The sequence below is a fragment of the Apodemus sylvaticus genome, chromosome X (genome assembly GCF_947179515.1).
Source record: "Apodemus sylvaticus chromosome X, mApoSyl1.1, whole genome shotgun sequence".
NCBI lineage: Eukaryota > Metazoa > Chordata > Mammalia > Rodentia > Muridae > Apodemus > Apodemus sylvaticus.
The window spans coordinates 66,924,765-66,931,247 of record NC_067495.1 but is presented as its reverse complement, the minus strand read 5'-3'; the positions used below and the strand labels follow the sequence as shown (position 1 = coordinate 66,931,247).

The window sequence follows — 6,483 nt, the reverse complement described above, 5'->3', positions numbered from 1 at the left end:
AGGTTTCAAAACCCCACATTAGGCCATTTTCTCTTTGTCCTTTGTTCCCTCTGTCTTTGCCTCTGTCTCTGTACCTTTCCTCTCTTTCTCTGTCTCTCTCTGTTTCTGTAGCTCTGTTTGTCTCTCTCTGTTCCTATCTGCCTATGGATTAGAATGTTAGAATGTAAATTGTTAACTACTGCTCCAGCAACATTCTTGTCTTTCTGCTGCCATACTCTCTGCCAAGATAATAGTGGACTAACAGCTCTGAAACTGTAAGCAAACCCCCAGTGAAATGCTTATTTATAAAATGCCTTTGACATGGGGAGCAGTTCTGCATGCTCAGAGGAGAAGGGGGAAAGGGTTGTGGGAGGGGATGTCTAGGAGGGTGCAATGAGCAGTATATAAAATGAGATGGTGATGATGATGATGATAATGTGAAAAGTGGAATAAAAAGTAAATTAAGTGCCTTGGTCACAGTGTCTATTTGCACTAATAAAATAGTAACTAAGACAGCAGGCAACCAACATACTGGGGAGAAAAGAATTAGCTTCTCTCCAGGACAAGCCCCCTTATTGACTATCCAATACAGTGCAGTCAGCCTTTTTCTCCCTCATTTTTGGTTTAGACAATGAGTCCCTATGTAGCCCAGATTAGCCTTGAACTTAGGACCCTCCTGCCTCAGACTCCTCAGTGCTTGGAATAAAGTTATGTGCCACTATAGCTGACTAAAATTGTATTTTTTAAAATTTGGAAAATTACATAATAGCACAGACAATTATTTCTGTTTTGTAGAATTACTGTTTGAACTCTGGTACATTTTCTTTTTAAAAAGAAATTTATTAATCATTTTATTTGTTCACATTTTAAATGTTAACCCTCTTCCCAGTCTCCCCTCCAAGAACCCCCACCTCATACCCTTCCTCTTTGCCTCTAAGAGGGTGCTCCCTCACCCACCCACTCCTAACTCACCCCTATAGAATCCCCCTTCTCTGGGGCATTAGGCTTCCACAGCCCTACCCTCCAAGGCCAGATGAGGCAGTAACATGCTACATTTATAGCTGGAGCCATGGACCTGCCCATATATACTCTTTGGTTTGTGGTTTAGACCCTAGGAGCTCTGAGGAGTCTGGTTGGTTGATACTGTTGTTCTTCCTATGGTGTTGCAATCCCCTTCAACTCCATAAGCCCTTCCTCTAACTCTTCCATTGGGGTCCCCAGGCTCAGTACAATGGTTGTCTGTGAGTATCTGCATCTATCTTAGTCAGGTACTGGCAGAGCCTCTTAGAAGACAGCTATACCAGACTCCTGTCTGCAAGCACATCTTAGAATCAGCGATGGTGTCAGGGTTTGGTTCTGCAGATGAAATGGATCATAGGATGGAGTAGTCTCTAGATGGCCTTTCTTTTAGCCTCTTCTCCATTTTTGTCCCTACATTTTCTTTAGACAGGGACAATTCTAGGTGAGATAGGTGGGTGGACCCATTCCTCCACTGGGGGCCATGTCTCTCAACTTCAGGTTCTATCTTCCTGTTGTTGACTCTTTCAGTTAATGTTATTCCCAGTGGGTCCCAAGTGCCTCTCACATCCCTGGCATCTGAGACTTTCTAGTGGTTCCCCAAGTCCTCCCACCCCCTGACTACTGCTTTCTATTTGTTATCCTGGCCTTCTGGAGATGGTCTTTTTTTCATTACTTAAATAAATGAAAAGTAAACTGTTACATATGAATTAATTTGCATTCCTCCTCCTTTCATTACTGATTTGGAGACATTTTCAATAGAAATTTCTTATAAGAGAAGCAAGAATTTATGAGCATTTTGTATACCGAAGTTTGATTGGAGTTGAGTCTGTTCTCATTTTGTTCCTCTCTGGCCAAAGTACCATTCCCTGTTGTCTAAATTTGGTCACACAATAGAGATAATGGAGACCTGCATGGAGAGTTAGCAGGCATCTAATCACATAGAAATCCTAGCCTTGTCTAGCTTTCTTTCCTCTACCCTAAGAAGGTTTGTGCTTTATACTCTGTTCTCCCCTCCCCAGTCCACCCCCAGTCTCACTTGTATCATTGTGCCTGACCTGTGTTGAGAAAACTCAATACTCATTTCAGAACAACTGAGCAGCAGAAATAAAACAGGAAACCAGTCACCATAAATTTCAACACCTCATTTGGTAAAGAGGAAATTGAGGCCCAGAAGACATGGTGATTTGTGTGAAGTTTTAGCAAATGAGCAGAAAAACATGCAGTTGATTATGAGGGGCCAGACTAGTGTTTTTTTTTTTTTTTTCTTCCAGCAGCAGTGCTCCTCTGCAAACTCTCATTAAAATTTCAGTTACCACAACAGGCCCATTAGCACAGCATTCTAAGCTTCTGAGGAGAAAGGCATAGGCCAGAAGTCAGTCTTGGAGAAATGGAGGCAATTCAAATTCTCATTAGAGTAACTATTACCACTTTGCTAGATCCAGATCTCTTGTTGTTACTGCAAAGGACTGGGGTTTAATCCTTAATCCCATCATTGTGGTTCATAATCATCTGTAACACCAGCTGCAGGGTATCTGTTGCCTTCTTCTGATGTCCACAGGCACTAGGCATAAAAGTAGTATGACTATAGATGTATCTATAGTCAAAACTCATATCCATACATCACTAAATCTAAAAGAAAATTTAATACTGAATTTTTTTTACCATATGGAGAAGAAACAGAAGTGAGAAAATAGTATTTCCAAATTTTGTCACCAATCACACCCTCCAGACTACAAACCTATTCAGAAGTGTAATACTTCAATATTAGGAACATATAAAAAGTACGTAACAATAAAAGGTCATCTGTAGTAATCCAACTTCACATGAGGTAGATTGTTATTACTAAGGTACATCTCACATCTAAAAAGGACTGCCTGTGAAAATACATATTACACAGAGTTGTAATATGTATTTTCTCCCCACCCCCATGCCAGAGCTACAAGGTAAGAAATTATAGCTTCAATTACTACTGAGGAAATAAAATCTTGGAGAAACCAAATAACTCACTGAAAGTCAAATAATTGGTGAATGAGTTGACATTTAACCCCATGGTTCCCAAAATCCAAAACCCCACAGTTTCCTTTGGTATTATATTACTAAGAATGGATAAAATAAACAATTCCTCAGAGTCAGAGCACACATGGAACACAGACGAAGTGAAATGGTTTCTTTGACATAGTAAATCTTGATTCACTATCTTGATCTAATGAAAATTTTGATATCTGCATCTTATGATAATGATAATTTTGCCATGATTTTCCATGTGTAGTACTCCTACAGTAATAAGCTTTAGGTAATAAACAACTGAGAAGTGATTTTTAATTGGAATATAATAATATAGAACCTAAAAATATGTGTTACAACTCCATGGGGAAAATTTCATGGGCCCTTACCACTAGATATAAAGCTATAAGCAATTAATGGCTACTAAATAATACAGAACTAATCTTCCCTAGGGATGAGCCTCCTAATTGGTTAACAAATACAGGTGGTCAGCCTTAAAATACAAATAGACTCAGCAAATCATATTTATATATTTATGTGTATATATCTTTCTTCATGTGTTATAATAATAAAGAAAGGACAGACATGAATTAGAAATAAAGTAGGAGGAGTGACATGGGAGGGATTGGAGGGAGGGGAAAGAGAAGAAAGAATGATATAATACTATACCAAAAGGTCATCCCTGAAAACCTACATACAAAAAAACAAAATGTAAAGATTGTACTTTATATTTATGTACATATATGTATATATGTATATATGCAACAGTAATTAAGGAAAGAATATGGATATATGAAAATGTTTTTGGGTAGAAAAGAAAATTGATAAAATTATATTATAATCTCAAAAAATAAAATAATAATAATTAAAAATAAATAAAATATTGTAAAAGGAACAAACTAAACTCTAGAAAGGAATTGTGACACACTGAAGGTCTCAAAGTCACCTTTCTTTAAAATGTTGATATATGGATGTGTATATATGCCAAGATGTTCTATGTATCAAAAACAACTAATTATTCCTTAATTTTTCAGACCTGTACTATCATGTCTGGAAACTTCACCTATCCAAAAATAGATGATAGAGTCAGGAAGTAAACAAAATAATCTTGAATTTCCAAATGGAAATGTCCATAAACTAAAACCCGTTCACTTTGTCTCATTACCACAGATTTACCATGAACCTTTTAAAAAGCTGCATTTTTCTTCTTTTTTGTTAAAATTTTGTGCTAGTTACCTTGATTCAAAGCCACAGATTATGAGTATCTAAGCAAGATGGGGTTGGTGGGGAACAGGTTTATTAACAGGAGAAAAATGTGAGAGCTTCTAACTTGAAAACCTAGAGAGAGATACAAACACTATAAATAGGGGGATTCATGTGGAGGCCAGAGTGAAAGCACATCTGAGTGGATGCAACAGGAGTCATGGCTGCCAAACTGAGTCCATCGGAAAGTTTGGCCTGGTATTAGCAGTTGTAGGAGGTGTGGTGAACTCTGTTTTATATTATGTTGATCCTAGGCACAGAGCTGTCATCTTTGACTGACTCACTTTTTTCATCCTTTGGGTACAGAAACCAGTTATCTTTGACTGCCACTCTCATCCATGGAATGTACCAGTAATTACTGGAAGCAAAGACTTGTAGAATGTCAACATCACACAGCACATTCTCTTGCAACCAGTAACCAGCCAGCTTCCTGGTATCTACACCAGCATGAGCAAGGAGTATGATAAGTGGGTGATGCCATCTATTACAACAGAGATCCTCAAGTCCATGGTGGCTCACTTCGATGCTGAAGATTTAGTCACTCAGTGAGAGCTGGTCTCCAGGCAGGTGAGAGATGACCTCACAGAATGAGCCATAACATCTGAGCTCATCTTTGATGGCATGTCCTTGGCACATCTGACATTTGGGAAAGGAGTTCAGAGAGGCAGCAGAAGGCAAACCGGTGGCTCAGCAGGAAGCAGAGAGAGCCAAACTTGTGGTGGGAAAGGCTAAGCAGCAGAAGAAGGCTGTAGGCATCATTTCGGCTGAGGGTGACTCCAAGGCAGCTGAGCTGATGACCAACTCGCTGGCCACAGCAGGGGATGGCCCAAATGAGCAGTGAAAGCTGGAAGCTGCTGAGGGCATTGCACACCAGCCCTGCCACTCTGAGAACATCAGTCCTGTGAGCAGGGCGGTCCATGCGCCTCCAGCTTCCCCAGTGAGGCCTCCCCTGCTTCTCCTACTCAGACCAACCAAGCCTTGATCATTCTGAATGATGCCTTCCTTCACCTCCACCCCAGAAATCACTTGAAAATTAGTGATTGGCTTAAAGTGAAGGAAATAAAAGAAAAATAACTCCAGATCTCTCAATAGCAATAATAATAATAGAGCTGGAATCCATAAACACATCTATTATAGACACAAACAAACAACGAATCACAATATGATAACTGATGTTTATAATAATGTTTATAACAATGTAAACAGTTCATTGTTAATGAATGTTTACACTTTTAAAAGAAATTATTGCATTTCTTTTGTAAGTGGGAGTGCAGTAGTGTGTATATGGAGTTTCAATTCCCAGCACCTACACAAAAGCCAGCCACAGCAGACATCTGCAGCTCTAGTGCTGTTGAGGCAAAGGGCAGATTCTTCTCATTGGGCATCTAGTCCAGCCAATTACTAAAGCAGTACTAGATATTCTGTCTAAAAGTAGAATGGAGAGAGATCAAGAAAGATGTAATGTCAAAACTCTAGCTGCTGTCTTCACACAGAGTGCACATACTCACAGACATTCATACACATGCACATATACATACACTAAAAAGAAAAGAAGACAGTTTTTTATAAGAATACATCAAATAATACATTTTATGAGAGGAATAAATGACCAAGGAGAGTGAGGTAAGAACTCATTATGTCCAACACAAAAAACCTCTAATTCTAATAGGAAAGAACTAAAAGAACCAATAATAAAATCCAAGCACCCCAAAACACATCCAGGTAAATTAAATTAATTAACAGGCCTCTGTTAATAATAACTATTAGATGACCTCTACTAACCAAAAAAAAAGAGATTAGCTAATTTCATTTAAAAAACAAGATCCAACTATTTGTTCTATTTTAGGATATATAGCTCAAGGTTTAGAAGAAATCATGTCATAGATATAGTTACGCATGCATGTTTATTGCATGTTTGTTGACAATAGAAAAGCTATAGAACCAGTCTATGTATTCATCAATGAATGAATGGGTCAACAAAATATAGTATGTATAACTGGAATTTTGTTGATGTGTAAAGGAAAATTAAATTATAACACTTTTGGAACTGAAAATCAGTGTGTTAAGCAAAATAAGTCAGACCAATATCACATTTTTCAATCAGATATTTATAATATACAACATATATGCAAAACATAAAAGTAGAGAGTGGAAGGAGAGATGTAAACAGGATGCATACAAAGTATGTTAAAGGAGGTAATCAAATATGAGATGTAA

General features: G+C 38.1%; 1 pseudogene; it reads left to right on the top strand.

The window, feature by feature from the left end:
* The first annotated feature begins 4,332 nt into the window (after nt 1-4,332).
* LOC127674533 (prohibitin 1-like) lies at nt 4,333-5,447 on the top strand (annotated as a pseudogene).
* Nucleotides 5,448-6,483: the final 1,036 nt, after the last annotated feature.